This window comes from Triturus cristatus, chromosome 3_2 (genome assembly GCF_964204655.1).
Source record: "Triturus cristatus chromosome 3_2, aTriCri1.1, whole genome shotgun sequence".
NCBI classification, from domain to species: domain Eukaryota; kingdom Metazoa; phylum Chordata; class Amphibia; order Caudata; family Salamandridae; genus Triturus; species Triturus cristatus.
Window position 1 is genome coordinate 352,619,971 of NC_140584.1, and position 24,756 is coordinate 352,644,726.

The 24,756-nt window shown below is 50.1% G+C and overlaps 1 protein-coding gene across 1 annotated transcript in view; it reads left to right on the forward strand.

Annotated features, from left to right (window-relative positions):
- The window catches only part of AKIRIN1 (akirin 1), a 214,579-nt gene that overhangs the window by 187,591 nt on the left and 2,232 nt on the right, over nt 1-24,756 (forward strand). The gene's annotated exons all lie outside the window — the stretch shown is intronic.

The window sequence follows — 24,756 nt, forward strand, 5'->3', positions numbered from 1 at the left end:
TTGGACTTGCAGGACGCATATTTCCACATCCCCGTGCTGCCGGCCCACCGGCGTTACCTGCGGTTCATGGTGGGCCAAGAGCACTTTCAGTTTACCGTGCTCCCCTTCGGCCTCACCAGTGCCCCTCGGGTGTTCACGAAAGTGATGGCGGTGGTCGCAGCTCATCTGCGCAGATCAGGGGTTCCAGTCTTCCCCTATCTCGACGACTGGTTGTTGAAGGCGGGCTCGCCCCCGGTAGTCGTCTCCCACCTCCAGACTACGGCGGATCTCCTGCATTTGCTGGGGTTTTCCATCAACGTGCCGAAGTCCCACCTGAGTCCCTCTCAGAAGCTCCTTTTCATCGGAGCGGTTCTCGATTCGGCGCAGTTCCGGGTCTATCCACCGGAACAGCGGGTCCGGGATATACAGGCCCTGATTCCCATCTTTTGGCCTCTATCCTGGGTTTCGGTCAGGCTAGTGTTGCGGCTTCTGGGGCTGATGGCCTCCTGCATCCTACTAGTGCATCACGCCAGGCGGCGCATGCGGGCTCTGCAGTGGGACCTGAAGTTTCAGTGGGCCCAGCATCACGGCAACCTGTCCGACCATGTCTTGATCTCGTAGGGCACTGCACAGCAGTTGCAGTGGTGGCTCACGGACCGCGATTGGGTCATGGGCAGAAGCCTCTCCCTTCCCCCAACCGGAGCATGTCGTAGTGACGGATGCGTCCCTCCTGGGATGGGGTGGCCATATGGGAGAGGCGGAGATCAGAGGCCTCTGGTCTCCGGCGGAGTCTCGTCTCCACATCAACCTGTTGGAGTTGAGAGCGATTCGACTTGCACTGAAAGCCTTCCTTCCCTCTGTCAGGGGAAGTGTCGTGCAGGTGTTCACGGACAGCACCACTGCCATGTGGTATTGCAACAAACAGGGCGGGGTGGGGTCGTGGACCCTTTGTCAGGAGGCCCTGCGCCTCTGGACGTGGCTGGAACACCAGGGCGTCACCCTAGTGGTTCAACATCTGGCGGGCTCTCTGAACGCCAGAGCAGACGAACTCAGCCGCCGGTGCATGATGGATCACGAATGGCGTCTGAACTCCGAAGTGGCGCAAGGTCTCTTTCAGCAGTGGGGAGAGCCTTGGTTAGATCTATTCGCCACCGAAGAGAACGCGCAATGTCAGCAGTTCTGCGCGTTGGAATTTCCAAGGCGGCACTCGCTCGGCGACGCTTTTCGTCACGAGTGGAGTTGCGGTCTGTTGTACGCCTATACCACTTCTGCCCAGAGTGCTGAAGAAGATCAGGCACGACCGGGCCCAAGTCATCTTGGTGGCTCCGGATTGGGCACGAAGGTACTGGTATCCCGAGCTACTCAGTATGTTGACCGATCCTCCGATACGTCTGCCCCTTCGGGAGGATCTTCTGTCGAAGCAGCAGGGGACGGTCCTACACCCGAACCTGGCCAGCCTCCACCTCCATGCGTGGAGATTAAGCGGCGGCAGTTGATGCCATTTGACTTGCCTCCTGAAGTCTGTGATATCATTCTGGCAGCCAGGCGTCCCTCCACAAAGACGGTATACGCCTGCCGGTGGAACAAATTTGTGGCATGGTGCACAGCAAAGGCTGTGGATCCCCTTTCCGCCCCTCTTTCTGAGGTCCTCCTCTTTCTTCTTTCTTTGGCCCGGCAGGGCTCTGCCCTGGGCACCCTGAAAGGTTATCTTGCTGCCATCTCTGCCTTCTTGTGGCTTCCTGATCAGCCTTCTCTTTTCAAGTCCCCTGTAGTTACACGCTTTCTAAAGGGCATTACTCACACGTTCCCTCCTGTCCCTTTTGTAATGCCTCAGTGGGACTTGAATCTTGTTCTCACATTTCTATTGTGGGCTCCCTTTGAGCCTCTTCATAATTGTCCTCTTCGTCTGCTGACGCTTAAGACTGCTTTTCTGGTAGCCATCACCTCGGCTAGACGGGTGAGTGAGCTCCAGGCTTTATCTTCAAAGCCTCCTTTTCTCTCTGTTCATCCGGACAAGGTTGTCCTTCGGCCTCGTCCCTCCTTTCTTCCGAAAGTGGTGACTCCATTTCATCTTAGGCAGTCTGTCACCTTGCCCACCTTCTTTCCGCCTCCGCATCCTTCCAAAGAGGAAGAGAGGCTCCACCGTCTAGACCCAAAACGTGCGCTCTCCTTTTATTTGGACCGCACAAAGCAGTTCCGGGTGGACGACCAACTTTTCGTTGGATACGTGGGTGCTAAGAAGGGGAAAGCTGTGCACAAACGGACCATCTCTCGGTGGGTCGTTTTGTGCATCAAAATTTGTTACTCCTTGGCAAAAAAGGACCCTCCTGTTGGGCTGCGCGCCCACTCCACTCGGGCCACAGCGGCTACTACTGCTTTGGGACGGGGTGTCCCTTTGCAGGACAACTGTCAGGCGGCGACGTGGGCTTCGCTACACACATTTGCCAGGCATTATTGCCTTGACAGCCAAGTCCGGAGGGATGGCTTCTTTGGCCGTTCTGTCCTCCAGGACTTTCTGGTGTGATCTTGGTTCGCAGACCCACCACCGGGGATGGTATTGCTTGGGTATCTATTCTAAGGTGAGGAATCTAACTAACGTGTTTCTTTTAGATGAACAAGTTACTTACCTTCGGTAACGATGTATCTGTAAGAAACATTAGTTAGTTAGATTCCTCACCGACCCACCCATCCTCCCCGTTCTGCGAACTGACATCTAGGGTTAAGGTTATCCTTTTCAGGCCCCTAGATTTTATTTTTGGCACCAGTGTCGGTCTTTGCATGGCTCTGCGTTCCTGGCGCAGAAGGCTATGTACAAGAACTGACGTCAGCGCGCGAGGGCGGCGTCTAAGTACTCCCGACGACGTCATCCCGGCGCACGACGCCGACGACGGACGCGGAGCCGCAGACGACGCCTAGCGACGCGCAAGGGGTATTGCTGACGAAAAATCTTCCGGATCCAGTCTGACGCCTGGGGATATTCTAAGGTGAGGAATCTAACTAACTAATGTTTCTTACAGATACATCGTTACCGAAGGTAAGTAACTTGTTCGTTTGGTAGGTTTCCCTAGATGGCTGCCGAGCACCGGGCCAAAAACCAAAGTGACCCCCCCTTGCAAAACCAGGTGGTTTTGCAATAGGCCATTTTATTGTCCCCTCACTACGTTTTGGGCCCTTGCCTGCCACGGGTACTTGGGCCTCCCACACAAGTGAGGCATCAGTTCGAGGCATGTGGGCTGCTGAATTCATATCTGTGCATAGATCGCCGCCTAGTGTTGGGTCCGGATGTTTGCACGTTGTTGTCCTGGAAGAGTCTTCGAAGTATCCTTGGATAGGTGACTCCTCCCCTGGACTACAGTGCGCATGGGCATCCTCTCCATCCTCAGATTGTTTTTTTCCGCCATTGGGTTCGGATGTGCTATCTTAGCTCAAGTTAGGAAAAAATTTTGTCGAGGCCACAAGGCCTTTAGTTCGCGTCGGTACTGTTTATCGATCGGTTTTCGATACTCTCTGTTAGTTTACTAACTTTCAGCACCGACTTTGTTCGCATTTACCTGTCCATCAACTACTTCGACGATGGAATCGAGGACGCCATTCAAAAGGTGTCCGGTATGTAATGCGAAGTACCCACACATCGACGTCCATCCGGTGTGCAACAAATGCCTTTCGCCGGACCACGACGAGTCGACATGTATGGCCTGTGCCCGGTTCCGTTCAAAGAAGACTCTGCGGAATCGTCGAGCGGCGAGGCTCGAAGCGCAGCACGCGGCACCGGCCCCAGCTGACATCTTCGACGACGAGGACGACGTCGAAGAAGTAGAAGTCTTACCCTCCAGTCCCGTTTCCGACCAAGAACCCGGATCGGACGAGGCCGACGAGTCACTCTTCCACAGAGGTGAAGACGACACCGAGGTAGGAGACGACGAGGAGGCCTTAGGGGCCGAAGAGAGTAGCTCCGATGATGAACAAGGCCTACCTGTTCAAACCGAGAATTCACCAGTGCCACAGACTATGGCTCCGGTCGAGGGATCGCCTTCGGGCCTTACCCGAGACCTATCACGCAGTCCTTCGGCCCCGCCCTCGGGCCCGGCCTCGGACGTTCAGCGGCAGCCATTACCGCTTAAGCCAGCTGGTTTCCCTTCCACGAAACCGAAACCGAAAGCTGCTCAGGTTCCTACGAAACCGAAACTGAAAGTGGCGCTAGTCGGATCGAGGCCTTCAACACCTTCGACGCCGGCGCACCGTGTCGGCACCGACCGCACCAAGGGGGACTTCGGTGCCGAACTCGAGACGGGCGACATGGGAGTCGACAAACGGAAGAAGGCCATCGGCGCCGAAAAACCTGCTCGGTTACCGGCGTCGACGCCACCGACACCGAGGGCCGTCCCGCCTGCTACGCCTCGCAGCACTCCCTCGACGACACCGAAACCTCACGTGTCGAAGACGTCAACGGTGATCTCCGCACCTCGGCTCGATGCACCACGGGCGCAGAAGATATCTGCAGCCGCCTCGACGACCCTGGCGGGGGCCACGACCTCTAAGGCGCCCCGAGTACGGCCTGGCGCAATGCCAGGCTGCAAAACCAAGGCTGCCCGCCAGGACCAGTCGGGTTCGATCGATCCAGCGGTTTCGTCGGTGCCGACCAGCATTACCTTCGGCTTGCCTCCATCCACAATCCCGAAGGCTTTTCAACTCAGGACACAGGCCACCAAAACTGCGGTTACGCCTGTCGAGCCGTCTCCGTCACGCGTCATCGACGCCGACACTGGCAGGATGATTCTCCACGACCGAAGGATAACTTCGGAACCGCCATTGGAACCTTTCAGGATCCCGCTAAAGAGGAAGCTGCCTGTGGACACAGAACCTCTCCTGTATGAACCCTTTCATTCACCCTACCAGGATCCACACCGGGCCTCCCCCACACGCTCCGACACGGATGCATTGGAGGACTACATGGGTGAACAAGTCCCCTACCATGTGGACACGGACCCTGATGACCAGCAGGACCCTGACCAAACTTGGGGCGACCCTGCAGACCCCAGTGCACATCTTGATGCACAGGACCCACAACTATATGGGGCAAAAACGTCACCCACAGAGGATACTGCGGCGTTCAACGCTCTGATTGAACGGGCAGCGAACAACCATAATGTACAGCTTCACTCTGATATCATCGAAGATGACTTTCTAATGGACACCTTTGCATCCTCAGAAAGACATGTAAAGACTCTGCCAATGTTGAAGGGGGTCCTTAAGCCAGCCACTGACATTTTCAGGGAACCCACCAGGGCACGAGTGATAAACCCCAGGATCGATAAGAAATACAGATCAGCACCTGGGGATCCTACTTACATCAGAGGACAATTACCACTCGACTCCATCGTTGTGGCGAATGCCCGCAAGAGGGCACACTCGCAGACAACGGGTGACGCTCCTCCCCCGGACAAGGAGTCCAAGGTGCTGGAGACCTCCGGCAAGCGAGTTGCCGCACAAGCTGCAAGCATATGGCGCATAGCTAACACTCAAGCGCTCCTCGCTCGCTACGATAGGGCGCACTATGACACAATGGAGCAACTCCTTCAACACCTCCCTGACCCCTACAAAGAAGGTGCAGAAATCCTTATCAGAGAGGGACAGCTACTCACAAATGCTGCCATCAAATGTGCACTAGACGCTGCTGACACGGCTGCCAGGGCCATCAACACTAGCGTCATCCTACGACGTCACGCCTGGCTACGTATCTCAGGATTCAAGCCTGAGGTACAAAACAATATCCTTAATCAGCCCGTCAACCCCGACTTTTTGTTCGGGCCTGAGGTTGACGCCACCCTCGAGAAGATAAAAAAGGACACGGACACTGCAAAGTCCATGGGCGCCCTACAAACTCAGTCCTTTCGGAGCGGCTCCTTTCGTCGCCCCGGAAACAAGGGAGCAGGCAGAGGACAGGGGTCACAACAAACATATAACAAGGGTAATACGCAGACCACCTACGATAAGAACACCCGAGGTGGCTATCGTGGCTCCAGTACCAAGGGCAGAGGACGTGGCTACGGCAACACCAGGTCCTCCCCCAAGAACAAGCAGTGACGCCCTCTCCCTTCCTCCCGACCACATAACACCTGTCGGGGGAAGGCTACAACGGTTCCTGTCCACGTGGAACTCCATCACCACGGACAGGTGGGTCAAAGATATTATAAAATACGGTTACTGTCTGGAGTTAACTTCCACTCCACCCACAATACCACCAAGAAACCGTCCTATGTCCTCAGAGCACTTGACGCTCTTACAGCAAGAGGTAGAAAGTATGCTTCTAAAAGGCGCTATCGAGGTCGTACCCGTCCACGAGCGGGGCACGGGGGTTTACTCCCTCTACTTCTTAATTCCAAAAAAGGACGGGTCGCTCAGGCCTATATTAGACCTGAGACCCCTGAACCAGTACATTCTTTCGGAGCACTTTCACATGCTCACTCTACAGCAAGTCCTTCCGCTTCTCCAGCAGGGAGACTTCCTAGCATCACTGGACCTCAAGGATGCGTATTTTCACATACCCATCCACCCCTCACACAAAAAATACCTCAGGTTCACTGTTCAGGGGCAGCACTATCAGTTCAAAGTCCTTCCCTTCGGCGTGACAACAGCGCCCAGGGTTTTCACAAAGTGCCTAGCTACGGTGGCGGCACATTTACGGAGACAGCACATACACGTCTACCCCTACCTAGACGACCGGCTCGTTCAAGCGAGATCAGCCCAGCAATGTGCAAGCCACGTGTCCCGTACCATTCACCTTCTTCACAGTCTGGGATTCTCACTAAATTACCCAAAGTCTCATCTCCAGCCCGCACACGTACAACAGTACCTAGGTGCGACTATAGACACTCTGGCGGCCACAGCTCAGCCAAATTTAGTGAGGATCAACAGCATACAAGCGCTGATCTCCAAGTTCAGACCCAACCACTCGCTTCCAGCGCGAGTGTTTATGCAGTTGATAGGCATGATGGCCTCCTGCATCTTCATAGTCCCGCACGCGAGATTACGTATGCGCCCACTTCAGGAGTGCCTAGCACGTCAGTGGAATCAGGCTCAAGGACAGTTGAAAGACCTAGTGTTGGTGAGCGGTCGGGCATACAACTCTCTGCATTGGTGGAATCCACAAAACCTTTGCAAGGGCCGACCGTTCCAAGAGCCTGTTCCGCAAATAGTACTGACAGCGGACGCGTCTCTCCAGGGATGGGGAGCTCATGTACTCCACTACACAGTGCAGGGACTATGGACGACACAACAGAAGAAGATGCACATCAACCTTCTGGAACTGATGGCAATCTTCCTGGCCATGAAGGCTTTCAAAGTACATCTGTGCAACAAGGTCGTGTTGATCCGGACGGACAACATGACCGCAATGTACTACATACAGAAGCAGGGAGGGACACACTCTCCACAGTTGTCTCATCTGGCTCAGAGCATGTGGAAGTGGGCCATTCAGAGGAACATGTTCCTCATGGCGGAACACCTCCCCGGCAAGGACAACCAGATGGCGGATCTGCTCAGCAGACACAGCCACCAGATGCACGAGTGGGAGTTACACCCATCGGTACTCCAACCGTACTTCCAGCAGTGGGGTCACCCAGAAATAGACCTATTCGCGACAAGCGAAAACGCAAAATGCCAAAGCTTCGCCGCCAGGTTCCCACACCCGCAGTCGCAGGGCAATGCGATATGGATGAACTGGTCCGGCAAATTTGCGTACGCTTTTCCTCCAGCACCGTTGATACCGCTGGTGGCTCGCAAACTCCGACAACACTCCCTGACACTCGTCCTAGTTGCTCCCACGTGGGCACGCCAGCCGTGGTACACCACCTTCCTCGAACTTTCCGTGGTACCGCATCAAAGGCTGCGGATCAAACCCGCGCATTTGACGCAGAACCATGGAGAGGTTCAGCACCCAGATCCGCAACAGCTGAACCTGGCGATCTGGCTCCTGAAGTCCTAGAGTTTGGCTATCTCAATCTGCCACCTGACTGTATGGACATCATCAAGGAGGCCAGGAGACCCACTACAAGAGCTTGCTATGCAGCCAAATGGAAACGGTTCGTCATTTATTGCGGTAATAATGACATTAACCCGCTGGACGCATCCATCCACAACATCATATGTTACCTCTTACACCTATACCGATGCAATCTGGCGTACACCTCTATACGGGTCCATTTGACCGCAATATCAGCCTATCTGCAAACCAGGCAGCACCTCTCTCTCTTCAGAGTGCCTGCCATCAAAGCATTCTTGGAAGGACTCAAACGAGTCATTCCACCTAGTCACCCACCGGCTCCAATGTGGAACCTCAACTTGGTCCTCACACGCCTGATGGGTCCACCCTTTGAACCTCTACACTCATGCGAGATTCAATTCCTTACCTGGAAAGTAGCCTTCCTGGTAGCGATCACTTCCCTAAGAAGAGTTAGTGAACTCCAGGCACTAACCGTTCAAGAGCCATTTATTCAGGTTCACGCCAACAGGGTCGTACTACGTACCAACCCCAAATTCATGCCCAAGGTAATATCGCAGTTCCACATGAACCAGACTATTGAACTGCCCGTTTTCTTCCAAAACCCACAAACTGTTGCAGAGAGGGCATTACATACACTAGATGTACGGAGGGCCCTCATGTACTACATCGACAGGACTAAACCCTTCAGGAAGACAAAACAACTGTTCGTTGCCTTTGCCCCACACCACAAAGGTAACGCCATCTCCAAAGCAGGGATAGCCAGATGGATAGTTAAGTGTATTCAAATCTGTTATCAAAAGGCAAAACGCACATTAACTATTCCACCACGAGCCCACTCAACACGCAAGTTGGGGGCTTCCATGGCCTTCCTAGGAAACATTCCCCTGCATGATATATGCAGAGCAGCCACATGGTCCACTACACACACATTTACAAAACACTATTGCGTAGATGTGCAGTCAAAACAGCAGGCAGCTGTAGGACAGGCTGTTCTCAAAACACTTTTTCAGACCGCTGCAGCTGGCACGGGCAGCCGCCGCCAATAGAGGGCACTGCTATGTATTCTATGCACAGATATGAATTCAGCAGCCCACATGCCTCGAACTGAATATGCTACTTACCAGTATGCATCTGTTCTTGGCATGTAGGGCTGCTGACATTCATATCGCCCTCCCTCCTCCCCGGCGCCTGTCGCAGCTGCAGCTCTCAGAATTATTGCAAGCATGGTCATCACTTTCTGTATCTACTCCATCACTGCCACAATGGCGAAAAACAATCTGAGGATGGAGAGGATGCCCATGCGCACTGTAGTCCAGGGGAGGAGTCACCTATCCAAGGATACTTCGAAGACTCTTCCAGGACAACAACGTGCAAACATCCGGACCCAACACTAGGCGGCGATCTATGCACAGATATGAATGTCAGCAGCCCTACATGCCAAGAACAGATGCATACTGGTAAGTAGCATATTCATTTTTACCGGGAGACCTGGGGGAACGCTGGGTGGTGGTAAATTTGTGTGAGCCTGGTGATGCCACAACTTTCCCACCCCAAAATGTGTGAAAAAGTGATTTTTTTTTTTCAGCTAAAATTGAGGTTTGCAGGGGATTCTGGGTAAGGAAACGTTGGGGGATCCACGCAAGCCATACCTCCCTGGAAGCCCCCGGGTGTCTAGTTTTCAGAAATGCGTGGGTCTGGTAGGTTTCCCTAGATGGCCGCCGAGCACCGGGCCAAAAACCAAAGTGACCCCCCCTTGCAAAACCAGGTGGTTTTGCAATAGGCCATTTTGATGTCACCTCACTACGTTTTGGGCCCTTGCCTGCCGCGGGTACTTGGGCCTCCCACACAAGTGATACAAAAGGGGGTGGTGATGGACGGAGCATCAGAACCAATCAAACACTCACACCCAGTCAACAGATCTGGGTTTGATCCATCACCGTTCTTTAGCCCACTCTGCCACCCCAGTTCAGACATGGCCATATGCAAATCTGTCTGACCCTGTGCCTCATGGGAACAGTCCAGCCCGAACTGCCAAGCCATGCCTTCCCTGGACCGGAAACAAGCGTCCTAGGACCGGTTTCTGGCATTTCAGCTGTCTTCAGCCAGGCTTGCTTGAATCCAGTGGCAAAGTGAGCAAGGGACTCACATCTGAGCATACCCTGCCAACTTATGGCGAACAAAGCGGTACAAAAGGGTGTGGCGATGGACGGAGCATCAGAACCAATCAAACACTCACACCCAGTCAACAGATCTGGGTTTGATCCATCACCGTTTTTAGCCCACTCTGCCACCCCAGTTCAGACATGGTCCAGGGAAGACATGGCTTGGCAGTTCGGGCTGGACTGTTCCCATGAGGCACAGGGTCAGACTGATTTGCATATGGCAATGTCTGAACTGGGGTGGCAGAGTGGGCTAAAGAACGGTGATGGATTAAACTCAGATCAGTTGACTGGGGGTGAGTGCTTGCAATGTTCAACACTCCGTCCATCATTTCCTTTGGTTTTCCCACACAGTGAAGCCGCTGGGTGTCTAGTTTTCAGAAATGCGTGGGTTTGGTAGGTTTCCCTAGATGGCCGCCGAGCACCGGGCCAAAAACCAAAGTGACCCCCCTTGCAAAACCAGGTGGTTTTGCAATAGGCCATTTTGATGTCACCTCACTACGTTTTGGGCCCTTGCCTGCCGCGGGTACTTGGGCCTCCCACACAAGTGAGGCACCATTTTTACCGGGAGACCTGGGGGAACGCTGGGTGGTGGTAAATTTGTGTGAGCCCGGTGATGCCACAACTTTCCCACCCCAAAATGTGTGAAAAAAGTGATTTTTTTTTTCAGATAAAATTGAGGTTTGCAGGGGATTCTGGGTAAGGAAACGTTGGGGGATCCACGCAAGCCATACCTCCCTGGAAGCCGCCGGGTGTCTAGTTTTCAGAAATGTGTGGGTTTGGTAGGTTTCCCTAGATGGCCGCCGAGCACCGGGCCAAAAACCAAAGTGACCCCCCTTGCAAAACCAGATTAACTATTGTTCCTACAGCGTGAGAATTTTGGAGTAAAATTGCGAAGAAAATGTGGCAGACATTTTGAGGTTTGCAGGACATTGGGGATAAAAAAAAATGTTTGAATTCACAAGAGAGACATCACCATGAACTCCCATCGGTTTTCAACAATATCTACAGTTGGTGGGTTATTCTTACATGGAAAGTGTACCTTGGCAGAGAAACTAAGGACAAACATTGCTGCACAACCATCTATTCCTCAAACACACACACACATACTGGTTGGATTTGGCACGAGGGCGAGTCATGGTTCAGTGCATTACATTTTATTAACTAGAGATTTCACAAAAATGAAATGCACTGTCAATAATTAAATTCACAAAAAAACAAACCAATGACTCGCAGCTCGTGAGCTGTAAAGCCACGTCAAGGCACCAACCACTTTACAGGCCATTCACACACCTTTCATACGCGATACAAACAAGATCATTCGCATCAACAGGTACAAAAGCAACACAGTACAAAATTCACCAAAAAGGGACAAGGTACACCCTGCTTCAGAAAAACAAATATTACTGCACAGCCATCTAATCCGCAAGCACACACACATACTGGTTGGATTTGGCACGAGGGTGAGTGATGGTTCAGTAGATTCAATTGTATTAGCAAGTGATTTCACAAAACATGAAATGCACTTGTAATAATTGAAAGGGCGAGAAACTGAACCATTGACTCACAGCTCGTGAGCTGAAAAGCCACGACAAGGCACCAACCTCTTTACAGGCCATTCATACACCTTTCACACGTGTGAGACATACAAAACCATCCACACCGCCAGCCGCGGGCCCATCACATAACAAAACTCACACCAGCACACAGCGCCATTCAAGGGCCCATCACTATCACACGCCCACAATCCAGACACAGCAACTACACATGCTGATGGATTGCGTGGACTGGCACTCAGCTAGCAGTGTGTGTAGTGACCAGCAGAAAGTCACTACTCACACACAGCCAGCTGAGCTCCAGTCCACACACACCGCTAGCCGAGCGCCAGTCCACGCACACCGCTAGCCAAGTGCCAGTCCACGCACACCGCTAGCCAAGCGCCAGTCCACGCACACCGCTAGCCAAGCGCCAGTCCACGCACACCGCTAGCCAAGCGCCAGTCCACGCACACCGCTAGCCAAGCGCCAGTCCACGCACACCGCTAGCCAAGCGCCAGTCCACGCACACCGCTAGCCAAGCGCCAGTCCACGCACACCGCTAGCCAAGCGCCAGTCCACGCACACCGCTAGCCAAGCGCCAGTCCACGCACACCGCTAGCCAAGCGCCAGTCCACGCACACCGCTAGCCAAGCGCCAGTCCAGGCACACCGCCAGCCAAGCGCCAGTCCAGGCACACCGCCAGCCAAGCGCCAGTCCAGGCACACCGCCAGCCAAGCGCCAGTCCAGGCACACCGCCAGCCAAGCGCCAGTCCAGGCACACCGCCAGCCAAGCGCCAGTCCAGGCACACCGCCAGCCAAGCGCCAGTCCAGGCACACCGCCAGCCAAGCGCCAGTCCAGGCACACCGCCAGCCAAGCGCCAGTCCAGGCACACCGCCAGCCAATCGCCAGTCCAGGCACACCGGCAGGCAATTGCCAATCCACGCACACCGCCAGCCAAGCTCCAGTCCACTGACCCCTCCAGCCAAGCACCAGTCCGCACACACCACCAGTTCCCCCCCCCCCCCCCCGCCAGCCAAGTACCAGTCCCCCCCTCCCCCCCCCCCCCGCCAGCCAAGTACCAGTCCCCCCTCCCCCGCCAGCCAAGTACCAGTCCACGCACAACGCCAGCCAAGCACCATTCCACGCACACCGCCTGCCAAGCTCCAGTCCACGCACACCACCAGCCAAGCTCCAGTCCACGGACACCTCCAGCCAAGCACCAGTCCGCACACACCACCAGTCCACGCACACCGCCAGCCAAGTACCAGTCCACGCACACCGCCAGCCAAGCACCATTCCACGCACACCGCCAACCAAGCACCATTCCACACATGCCACCAGCCAAGCTCCAGTTCATGGACACCACCAGCCAAGCACCAGTCCACGCACACCACCAGCCAAGTACCAGTCCACGCACACCACCAGCCAAGTACCAGTCCACGCACACCACCAGCCAAGTACCAGTCCACGCACACTGCCAGCCAAGCACCATTCCACGCACACTGCCAGCCAAGCACCATTCCACGCACACCGCCAGACAAGCTCCAGTCCACGCACACCACCAGCCACGCACCAGTCCATGCACACCGCCATTCCACGCTCACCGCCAGCCAAGCACCATTCCACTGACCCCTCAGCCAAGCACCAGTCCGCACACACCACCAGTTCCCCCCCCCCCCCCCCCGCCAGCCAAGTACCAGTCCCCCCCTCCCCCCCCCCCCGCCAGCCAAGTACCAGTCCCCCCTCCCCCGCCAGCCAAGTACCAGTCCACGCACAACGCCAGCCAAGCACCATTCCACGCACACCGCCTGCCAAGCTCCAGTCCACGCACACCACCAGCCAAGCTCCAGTCCACGGACACCTCCAGCCAAGCACCAGTCCGCACACACCACCAGTCCACGCACACCGCCAGCCAAGTACCAGTCCACGCACACCGCCAGCCAAGCACCATTCCACGCACACCGCCAACCAAGCACCATTCCACACATGCCACCAGCCAAGCTCCAGTTCATGGACACCACCAGCCAAGCACCAGTCCACGCACACCACCAGCCAAGCACCAGTCCACGCACACCACCAGCCAAGTACCAGTCCACGCACACCACCAGCCAGGTACCAGTCCACGCACACTGCCAGCCAAGCACCATTCCACGCACACTGCCAGCCAAGCACCATTCCACGCACACCGCCAGACAAGCTCCAGTCCACGCACACCACCAGCCACGCACCAGTCCATGCACACCGCCATTCCACGCTCACCGCCAGCCAAGCACCATTCCACGCACACCACCAACCAAGTGCCAGTCCACACACCAACAGCCAAGTGCAAGCCTACACACACCGCCATCACATTTAGGATTTTTTTAGACAAAAATAAAAACCCAAACAAATCGCAAATAGATACAAATCTTCTAACAGAAAATCAGCAACTAAATACATTGCACTAACACCAGCCTTGAAACAGAATCAAATTATCCAAAGAATACAGACCAGGCAGTTCACTTTACCACTCATGAATGCTCCCAATAATTCTTTCGCGTGTGGTACGCTCTAAAACAAGCAGGAAGACACAGTGCAGGATGAGAAGGACAGTCAGGGCAGTACATATGACTCTCCTTCCGCGTACCTCTTCACCAACAGACTCTACATCTCCTACTGGGAAAATCTTTTGAGGGTGTGGGTGGAATGTGATCTGGAAAGTGGAGATCTTTCAATCTAGCAACATCCTCCACCACTCCAACTCTAGGAACACTTGCCTGTTCCACTACAACAAGGCTGCCTATTACAGACTCCTGAAACTTAGCAAAAGTCATCTTTGACGCAGGGCAAGAATCCTGGAACACAACAAAAGCATTAAACATTGCCAAGTGGAAAAGATGGATAGCCAACTTCTTGTACCAAATGTAAGCCTTGCGAAGAGCAGCGTAAGGTTCCAACCTCTGAGCTACTCTGTCAACACCACCCATGTGCCTATTATAGTCTAAAATGCACACAGGTTTGCGCGCTTCAGCGACCTGACCCCAAACAGTCACAGGTGCAGTGCTTTCATCATGGATGGTAGTCAGCATGTAGACATCTCTCCTGTCTGAAAACTTCACAGCAAGAAGCTCCTGGCAACGCAACGCACTGCACTGTCCCCGCACAAGCTTTTGACAAACAAGTTCTTTCGGGAAACCTTTACGGTTAGAGCGGATTGTGCCACAAGCAACAGTGTCCACTTTGGCCAATTCCCTGAACAACTACACACCAGTGTAGAAGTTATCTACATATAAATGGTGGCCTTTGTTGAAAAATCCTCTACCAAGTTCCCAAACAAGTTTCTCAGTCACTCCAAAAGTGGACGGACAACCAGGGAGGTTAATCCTAGATTCCTTACCGGTGTACACCCTGAAATTAGACACATATCCAGTCCTACTGTCACACAGCATATACAGCTTTATTCCATAGCGTGCCCTCTTACTAGGAATGTATTGCCTAAAAACCAAGCGGCCCTTGAACAACACCAAAGACTCATCCACTGCAATTTCTTTCCCAGGGGCATAAATCTCAGAAAATCGATCAGCAAAGTGATCAAGGACAGGCCTAATCTTAAAAAGACGGTCACAATCAGGGTGATCTCGTGGCAACGCTAAACCATTATCAACAAAATGCATCATCCGAAGCAGAAGCAAATACCTGTCACGACTCATGACTGCCGGAAAAATAGACGTTGCCATCAAGGGACTGCTAGACCAATATGAAGACATTGATGGCTTCCTTAGCAAGCCCATCAAAAAAGTTAAACCCAAGAACTTCATCTCTTCAACATTTGTGGGAGTCCACCGGGTAGCTCTAGAGTAGGGCCTAAGTCTGGCACTGTTGTCCCTCAAAAACTGTTCGGCATACAAATTAGTCTGCTCAACAATCTCTGCCAAAAATACATCGTCCATAAACAACTGAAAAAAATTTACCGGCAAAAAGTTTTCAGTATTCACTCTAGTCCCTGGAACACCAGTAAACTCTGGCAATGCCGGCTGCACCATGCCAGGGGCAACCCAGAGGTCATCACTTTCAAAGGGAAGCCTTGCAGCCCCAGCCTGCTGCCCAGATGCCTCTTGCCGCACTACACCAACGGGAAGCCTTGCAGCCGCAGGCTGCAGCCCAGAAGCCTCTTGCCGCACTACACCAACGGGAAGCCTTGCAGCCCCAGGCTGCAGCCCAGATGCCTCTTGCTGCACTATCGGCACATCAGTCTCCTCTTCTAACACAGGCACTTCATCCGCACTAAGAGTATCTTCATCATCCGATGACTCCATACGGAGAGAAAACTCACTGCCAGAATCGTCCCCTGCCTCCTCTCCCTCAGATGCAGTCAGTCTCTGGACCAATATCAGAGGAAGACTCAAACAGCAAACCAACAACCTGCTGAGCAGTAATCCTGCGGCTAGCCATTATACTTACTAAGATTGAAGACTGCACAAACAAGTCAACAACAACCAACAATGTGCAAACCAAGTAAGTAAAGAAATGTGTACCTTTATCACAATGATCAATGTACTCAAAAACTATAGAATTCAATTACAAGAGACAGCTACACTCACCAGCACCTACTTTGCAGTGACACAGCAAAAATCAACGATATCCAACTAGAAAGAAGAATAAAAAAACAAATTACTCACAAGACAACAAAATACACATCGAGCACAAATGCAAACAGTTTTTGCCAAGGGGTCGCTTCCTCATGCAGAAAAATACATCCCTAGTGGGCTTCTCTGCCCCCCTTGGGAGCAGAAACGGACAGAAAGACGACCGATCTGCCCTCACGGGGGGCAGAAAAGTCTTCCCATTATTTATGCCCCAAAGGAAGCGACCCTTGCCCAAGGGGTCGCTTCCTAAATAAAAAAGAAGACCTCCCTGGTGTCTAGTGGGCTTTTCTGCCCCCCCCCCCCCCCCCTGGGAGCTGAAACGGACAGAAAGATGACCGATCTGCCCCCGGGGGGGGGGGCAGAAAAGTCTTCTAAATAATTAGGCCGCAAAGGAAGCGACCCTTGCCCAAGGGGCCGCTTCCTACATAAAGAAAAAGACATCCCTGGTGTCTAGTGGGCTTTTCTGCTCCCCCCCCCGGGAGCAGAAACGGGCAGAAAGACGACCGATCTGCCCTCGGGGGGGGGGGGGGGGGGGGGGGGGCAGAATAGACTTTCGAAAATTTTTGCACCCCTAGGAAGCGACCCTTGCCCAAGGGGTCGCTTCCCAAATTCCAAAACACACATCCCTGGTGTCTAGTGGGGCATCCCTGCTCCACGATCGCGACGCTGTGCGCGATCGTGGAGCAGGAATGCCCTGTATTGAGACATCAGGGGAGAGGAAATACTCTTTACTCTCCCCCGATGCCTCAATACTAAAGATATCACCCCCGCGGCCCCCACTGGACAAGCAAACCTACCTCTGCTCCCTTGGACGCGCTGGAAGAAATGGATTCCAGCGCGTCCAACGCTTCCTGATGACGTCAGCGCGCACTGTGCGCGCTGACGTCATGGGGAAGCGTGGGGGGCTCGGGGGTGGCAGCGGAAGCTCTTCCGCTGCCATCCCCCTCTGTGGGAGCACGATCGATGCCCCAGGGGGGGAGCGCCATGCTTCTCCCGGGGGCTGTGCTCATGACGGAGCGGTTCCGTCATAAGCACAGCCCAACCGATGCTCATGACGGAACCGCTCCGTCATGAGCATCGAAGGGGTTAAGGTTGATAGGGGGCGGGACACAAGTGGAGTCTGATAACCTGCCTCTCAGGAGCCTGGGGCATCCGGTCGGTAACGGAGGGGGGCGATGTGAGCTTAGCTAAGGTGGGAGGACATTTGATCTCTTACTCAGACCATAACACTACTACTTCACCTGTTTAAAATAAAAGCTAGAATTTAGGGTTGCTGGAGAAGTGAACCGCCTTGTATGGAGTGACAGGTAAAGAATTGTGGACAGGGCAGTGGCGGGATACCATGCTGGCAGAAATACAGTCATTGAGATTGAGAATTGCTTCTATCGTCGGACGTGCCGTCCTGCGTTCACTGGTTGGTGGCCGCCTCCTCCTCGGCACTCATCCTCTCCCTGAGCGCTCACATCAGAGTTGCGGCGGCTGTGGCGGTAGCGGTGGCGGCAGTGGCTCCGAGCACGAACTGCAGGTTAAGCACGGCGCTGATACCATGCCTCCCAAAAGCGCGGCTCTCAGTTCTGCAGCCGCCAAAGCTAGAACGACCCGTCTAGCACTGCGTGAGCAAGAAATGAACAACAGACGCGGGACGTCCCGAGAGGAGTATGCGGGGGGTCCAATTACAAGAGTCTCGTCCCATGGTTCTGAGGTCCTTAATAAAAAGTCTACCGCATTTTCGTCTGCTTCCGCCTCTGTAAGTGCTCCCACTGTTCTGACAATGATGCGTGCTGCCAATCAGAGACTCCAACACAGGCAGACTCGGCGTGGCCAGTCAAAGGAGCTGAAGGAGGTAGATGCTAGCGATACTACAACAGCCGGAGTGGCTGCCTTAACAGCTGTTGAAATTGATATCGATATTGATATTGATAATATCGAGAATACTGATAGCCTGAAGCAGATGAGGAAGATTCCTGGCTCTGATATACCAGAGCATAATAAAGGCTGCAATGGAGGACAAGACGCTCTGCTAATTGCTGAGGGGTCGGATGCTGCGAACACCCCGGTAAGTCAAGCGATTCTTCCTGCTTCTGCTTTTGCTCCTAGGATTACTAATATCACCAATGGTCAAGATATCTCTGTATTTAATTCTGAGACTTTGGAGACATTAGCCACTCAGCCACAGACCCTAGCTACCTTCGCTCCAGTCACAGGACCAGACAGTCCTTATCCTTATGTTGGCAGTGGCAGTGACAGCAATTGTCCGTTAGTGCCGTTCGAGCCGGTCAGGGGAACTTCAATAGTTCCTTTAACTCAATCACCCTATACTACGGTCCGGCCAATAACTGAGAGGGAAGAGACAGCTGAACTTCTGTTAAATCGGAATGGAGAACCTAAAATAGTCAAAATAGTCAATGGCGAGACAAGCGATCATTATACTGATCATATTGAGACAACTGAGGCGGACAAAGATAAAGATAAAGATATAACTGACTTCTACTCATTATCAGAAGACTTTAGTTTGTCCGGCGACACAGAGGACGAGGTGGATGAGGGTGAGAACGATTCTGACTCGTACACCAGTACAGATTCTGACTTCAATCCTTCAAGGGAACCACGTGATAAAAAACGGACAGTACTTAAAAAGGCGAAAGCAGGCTGTCAAGGAACAAACGAACTAACTTGGGATTACACTCCAACTGTTTTGAATGCTAGTCAAAATCAAAATATTATTGTCACGCCACAGGCATCAAATTTAAATCAAGCCGCAAACAGTCAGCAAGCTGGTCCACAACCTGATGACTCTGGTGTAACTGGTGCGACATTGTCTCAAGTCATGGAAACAGTGTTACAGGCCATTGCTTCTCATCGTGAAGAGACCTCAAGAGACAGTCGCAAAGCGAGAGTAGCTGTGCAGAAGGTCCAAGGGGTTGTCCGAAAATTATCAAAAACGATGGGCGCTTTTACAGAAAGGCTGCACGACATAGAGGCGCGGATCGTTCAGAATGAAACCGATGCTACCAGAGTAAATGATCGGCTTGAGGCACATGAGGCAGAACTTAAAGATACTAGATGGAAATTTGGAGGACTATGAAAATAGACTTCGCAGGAATAACCTTCGCGTTCTTGGTGTTCCAGAGAAAATCGAGGGCGAAGATTGTCGATCCTTTATCATACAGTTGCTGCGCGATACACTACCTGAACTTGCTGCCTGGGACTGGAAATACGAGGTACAGCGAGCGCACAGAGTTCCTTTAATTCCAAAATCTACGGCTGTAGCTGGGAAATACCCACGAGCGATTTTAGTTTATTTTGGAAACTTTATGCTTCGACAAGCCATCTCCGATAAAGCTAAGCCGGATAAACCTTGCAGCAAAGATACCATCTCCTATTTCGTGCGCCCTGACTTTTGCCATTACACAGTTGAACGCAGATGGAGATTAAGACAGCTAATTAAACCTTTCCAAGAGAAGAATGTAACGGTATATCTTAACAACCCGGCTAAGTTAAAAGTGATCAATGGTGGGCAAATTAAGTTTTTCACATCCGAGATTAAGGCTAAAGAGTACCTTGACAGCTTAAAGTAAAATGCTTAAACCACTTTATAAACGCCTTATATCATCGGCATTGTTGGACTACCTCTCTTAAATTTGCAATTAGTATGCAAAACTTAGAGCGAGGGCGATTCACGGTGTCTAAATGACTGTTTAATTGCACTATACATTGTAGAGAGAAGGACAAACAATTTCTGGTCACTCCTCTCTCTCTGATTTTCGTGCGGCTTTGCTCTGCTTTTTCTCCCTTTCTGCTTGTTTGTTCCTTTTTTTTTTTTTTTTTTTTTTTTTTTTTTTTTGGGTCGTATTGTTTTTTCCGGTGTCGGTCAGATATTGCTAAACCATCACAAAAGACTCTTATGGAGTCTTGTTGCCTTTTTCTGGGGTGTTTGGGTGGGTTGGGGGGGGTGTGTAGGGGGGGAGTTGTGTGGGTGTTTTGTTGGGAGGGGCGGGGGGGAAGGGGGGAAAAATGTGTTGTAAAATGAGCAGATCTGAGAATACTATAAGATTATGTATGAACATTAAACTACTATTTACGCTTCATGTGCACTGTCTAAAAAATAAAACAATAAAATGGGGAAGTTAAAATTAGGCTGTTGGAACGTGGCAGGACTTAATGACAAAGGAAAGAGGGCTCAATTTAATCAACTAGTGAATCAAAACTCCTGGGATATTATATGTATACAGGAAACCCATATTCCGATTGGGGAGATTGATAATTTGAACATCCCGGGCTTTAACCCATTGGTTGCAACCACACAAACCTCTAAAACTAGGGGGGTCACTATTTTTGCAAGAACAGGATTCGGCACTCCAACACGTAAAAAGGCTGACATTTACGGTAGATGGGCCATTGCCCAACTTAATATAGGAATTGTCATATGTTCTATTTATGGCCCCAACATCGATGACCCTACATTATTTATTGAGCTAGACTCAGAATTAGCATCATGGACTGGCCCTCTAATCTTATGTGGCGATTTCAATTTATCAAGTGACCAACTACAATATAATCAAAACCAACATACTTATTTGGGTCGAAAACCAAGAGTGTTCAGGGCATTACAAAATTTGATTCATAGTCATAATCTTCGTGACAGATGGTCATTAAAGAATGGCGGAGATCCCGGATATACATATTTTTCCTATCCTCATAGGAAATATGTACGTATTGATTATATATACACAACCATCGATATTGCTTCTAATGCCTCTATTGTTAAAGCCCCAAAGACAATATCAGATCACAACGCACTTTGTTTAATATGTGATGTCCCCAACTTTAAGAGGGCCTATCCACAATGGACATTTGACCGCAAACTTCTTGTCAATCAAGCATACATTGCTCATATCAGGCAATGGACCCAAGAATTCTTTGATATTAATCAATATAGTGCATCTCAGTTCAATGTTTGGGACTGCTTCAAGGCTGCATTAAGGGGAGAGACCGCTACCTTTGTCGCCAGTCGAAAAAAAGAGCAGGAAAAATTGCAAATTCAATTGACTAATAGACTCATGGAATTAGAGTACTTACATGCTAGTCAGTTGCGCTTGGGGATTCCGGCCGAAGACATACTAAGTAAAATCTTAGTGCTCAAAGCCGAGATTAACAACGACCTAACTCGTAAGGCGGCCGAAATTCTCCAATCGAATCGGAGTAAGATCTATGAGACTGGCGAGAATGTAGGGAGATACCTTGCCCTTAGAACTCGGCAATCACAGTCTCGTAATTCCATCCAGAGTATCAAATATGGGGGGAGTGGAATATACCACTCAAGAGGACATCACTAAATGCTTTCATGATTATTATCAAAAATTGTATCAAAATGAAGATCAAGGTTCAGTCGTTGATACCAAGGATTTCTTAGAGAACTGGTTGGAAGAGACTAATTTGACTAACAGCATTGATGATGGTACAAAAGATGAGCTTGATAAAGACATATCCATAGCTGAAGTAGAACTTGCCTTAGCCGAATTAGCAGCAGGAAAGGCGGCGGGGCCAGACAAAATACCTACTGACCTTTATAAAATATTGGGCAACTTGATTATCCCATTTATGCATGATCTTTTTCTGGGGATACAATGGCTTGGTAAATCTCCTGAATCCTGGAAACAAACAAATATTGTCATCTTTATTAAAAAAGACAAGCCACCAGAATTAACAACATCATATCGACCAATATCCCTGATTAATTCAGGCTCAAAAATATATGCTAAAATCTTTGCTAATCGCTTGAGCAGGATCATCGAACGTCTGGTCTCTCCCTGGCAGCATGGTTTCATACCCGGTAAGAGCACTACGGATCATACGCGTAGAGTGATCTCCCTTTTTGACATCGTGGGAGCAAGGGGGGACCAGATGTCGCTGATCTTGCTTGATGCTGAGAAAGCTTTTGACCGGGTCTCTTGGCAGTTTCTTTGGGAAATATTAGCCGTTAACAACTTTGGCCCGGTCTTTATAAAATCTATTAAAGCCCTTTATGCAGACCCCAAGGCAAAAGTAATGACGGGCGGATGTGAGTCTGCAATTATTAATATCCAAAGGGGTACACGACAAGGTTGCCCGTGCTCTCCATTATTGTTCGCCTTATATATCAATCCCTTAATCCTCAAATTATTAACATCACCATCGATCAGACCTATCAATGCTGGCATATATGACACTAAAGTTCTTGCCTATGCCGATGACGTTGCGGTTTTAACAACTAACCCCACTGAGGCTATAACTAATATTGAAGAAATCACCCGTACTTTTGGTTTATATTCTGGATACTCATTGAACCAAGATAAAACAATGGTGCTATCTACTGCCAATACTCCTTTTATAAGCCTCTATAGAGTTAATTTGGCAAAATATCTTGGAGTGAATATCTCACCAAAAATAAGTGAAATTAATGCAATAAATTATGACCCCCTAATTAAAAAAATAAAAACACTTACTTAAAATAAATAACCTTCATCTTTCTATAATTGGTAGAGAGTAACTACGTTAAAATGGTGGTATTCCCAAAGATTTTATATTTATTTAGAGCAATTCCCCTTCTTCCCAGTATCGACACAATTAAAACTTTAGATCGTGCGCTATCATCCTTTATCTGGAGCTATGGGAAGACAAGGCAAGCCCTAGCAAAACTGACATTATCATCTTCCAGAGGTGGTTTAGCCATTCCAAATTTAACTTATTATTTATGGGCCGCTTTCCTACAACCGATGATGGTTTTGCTTATACCAGGTACTAACAGTAACAACAACAATCATGATCATTATATACCATCAATCTATGAGTTGATGCTGGGCAGTAAAGCAAGAGGTCTGCTATTGAGACAAGTAGAACCTTCTTACTTTAAAAAAATCAAATTTAAGACCTTTATAGATGCCCGGAAAATTTGGAATAGAATTACTAAAATGCTCTCAATCTCAAAATTCACTACATATACACCGTTATGGGATAGCGCAGTCATACCGCAATTCCTCAATGATAATATAACAAGGCGGTGGGCGAACCTGGGCATCATAACTATTGGGGATTTTCTGGATAGTGAGGGCAAAACAACATTTGATGAAGTATATGTGAAATATCATATTCAACCCACAGACTATTTAAAATTTATTCAAATTTATACAAGTCTTAGACAAATTAAATCCGACATAGAACTGAAACCCATACCACTTCTAGACCTCTTAGGAAAACACCGTACCAGAATAAGTCATCTATATGATATTTTCATAAGAAATCACCCCGACGACCTTGAACATATAGAAACCAGCTGGGCTAACAAATTGAACAATGTTAATGTAGATATAGATATGACTCTCTACCTGTCTTCCAAAGTCCTACTCGCCTCTAATTTAAAGGCCCAAGTTTATAAAACTACATTTAATTTATATTATACCCCCTTCAAACTGTTCTCCTGGGGTAAGACAGAACACGACAAGTGTCCCAGATGTACTCTAGGTCCGGCTGACCTTATACACACGTTTTCGGATTGCCCTAAACTGAAACAGCTTAAAAATGCCATCATTAAGTATTGGGCCGAAATTTTTGGGCATGAGATAAAAACATCAACTACTTTGTTTTTGTTAGGATATGATGATTCTCTCGGTCTCACCAACCTAGAAATTCCTGCTATTTACATAGGCACTGCGGTCTATAGAATAATTTTATCAACAAGATGGAAAGATCCCGAAGCACCAACTTTCCAGGGATGGCTAAATAGACTACTGGCAATATACAAGCAGGAAATAGCTATCTATGGAGCCAGAGGGAAAAAGTCTCGACTTCATGGGGAACAAGTTTGGTTACCAATAACTAATTGGTATGAGTCACTGAGGGACTAATTCGATTCTCCTGTTAAAACATAAGTATATACGTATATTTGAAGGCTTTGTTCACTATAAATGCTTTATTGTATCTCAGGTGAATTTCGCTTCAATGTTAATTTTATCCTTAAAAATGGCTTTCTTTTCTTTTCTTTTTCCGCTTTTCTCGCTTTCAGAAATGTAATTGGATTCCTATTGATGTCTACTGCGTTATTTAACCGCCTAGTATTCATTATTTGTTCGTCCTGCCACAAGTTTTTATCATTATTGCTTTTTTGTATTTCTTGAATCTGCTCAATAAAAAGTTAAAAAAAAAAAAAAAAGAGAGATTGAGAATTGCACATTATTGAAGCAGGATACAAGGAGATTATACCTGCTTTATTATTTAGATGTTTGTTGAGATTGTGCATTACCTTGCAGTGCATCACTTGATAATTTCATACTGCTTAATACACTGCCTCGCAGCGCTATTTTCATCATGAGTAAAGCTGAACTAAAACAGCTAAAGCTTTTCTTTGGTGCAAAGGGTAACAGGAGATGAACAGTCAGACTGAAGTTAGTGATTCTTTATTATTGATACCTGAACA